Here is a 1,591-nt window from a genome sequence, read left to right on the forward strand (position 1 = left end):
ACAAAAACCCCAGCCCCTGAAATGCTGACGCGTGGATGCCTATTGGTCCCGGTTAGTGCCACCAACCGGGACCAAAGGCCCTCCTGCCTGGGCTCGCCGCACCGGCCACGTGGAGGCCCATCCGTCCCTGTTCGTGTAAGAACCGGACTAAAGGGTTAGGGCATTAGTAACGACCCTTTAGTCCCGGTTCAAAAACCGGGACAAAAGGCCCTTACCAACCGGGACAATAGGCCCTTTTTCTACTAGTGATGTGATCCCGTTTATCAAATGAAAACTCATGAATGGTTAGGAAACATAACCATCTTTGATCAACGAGCTAGTCAAGTAGAGGCATACTAGTGACACTCTGTTTGTCTATGTATTCACACATGTATCATGTTTCCGGTTAATACAGTTCTAGCATTAATAATAAACATGTATCATGATATAAGGAAATAAATAATAACTTTATTATTGCTTCTAGGGCATATTTCCTTCAGTAGAAGCATCCCAAAAGCATCCGGGTCAAACTATGACTGTCAAATTAAGTTCCGAATTAGTAGATGCCTCCAAAGGGAGTGAGGGTGCCATACGCGAAAAGTAAGCGACTCATAGAATGGCAGAGGCAAATATTCGCATATTTTTATCAATCCATAAACATAATCTATGAATATAGACACATGGATCCATACATCTCAATCGAAAAGAATCAATAGAAGGAGAATCAGCTGATATCTTTCTCGAAACAAACAAATAGGAAAAGAAAGAGAAAACAGACATCATGATCAACTAGGGGATTCCGTAAATATACCATTTCAAAAAATCAAAACAATCTGGACTTTTCTTAGATTGGATGCAATACTAATTCATGATCTCGTATGTACATAATGAAAACTTCATTCTCTATTCTACGGTAATTTTTTATGAAAGCATTTCATTTGCTTCTATTCAATGGAAGTTTCATTTTCCTAGAATGTATCCAATTTTTGGTCTAATTCTTCTTCTGACGATCGATTTAACCTCAGATCAAAAAGATAGACCTTGGTTCTGTTTTATCTCTTCAACAAGTTTAGTAATAAGTATAATGGCCCTATTGTTACGACACAGAGAAGATCCTATAATTAGCTTTTCGGGAAATTTCCAAACAAAAAATTTCAACGAAATCTTTCAATTTCTCATTTTATTATGTTGAACTTTATGTATTCCTCTATCCGTAGAGTACATTGAATGTACAGAAATGGCTATAACAAAGTTTATGTTATTCGTATTAACAACTATTCCGGGGGAATGTTTTTATGTGTTGCTAACGATTTAATAACTTCTAAATCGTTAGCCCTAATCCGTGTTAGTGGGGTACATGTTTTTATATAAATTTAAATTGAAGTTTATTCACAACAAATCAAAATCATGTTAATATATAACCTTTAGGCCAATGCTCATGAGTCGCTCACTAGTTGATTTGATGATCAAAGCCTAGGTTCGGCTATTGTTGGAGGTGTCGGCAAAGCCATAGTACATCTTCATATTCCCTATAACAGTTCATACAGAGCGGAATCTCTCGGTAACATCAATTTTACCTACAGAAATAAACAAATCAAACACAAATCAGAAA

The sequence above is a fragment of the Triticum aestivum genome, chromosome 2D (assembly GCF_018294505.1).
Source record: "Triticum aestivum cultivar Chinese Spring chromosome 2D, IWGSC CS RefSeq v2.1, whole genome shotgun sequence".
Lineage (NCBI taxonomy): Eukaryota > Viridiplantae > Streptophyta > Magnoliopsida > Poales > Poaceae > Triticum > Triticum aestivum.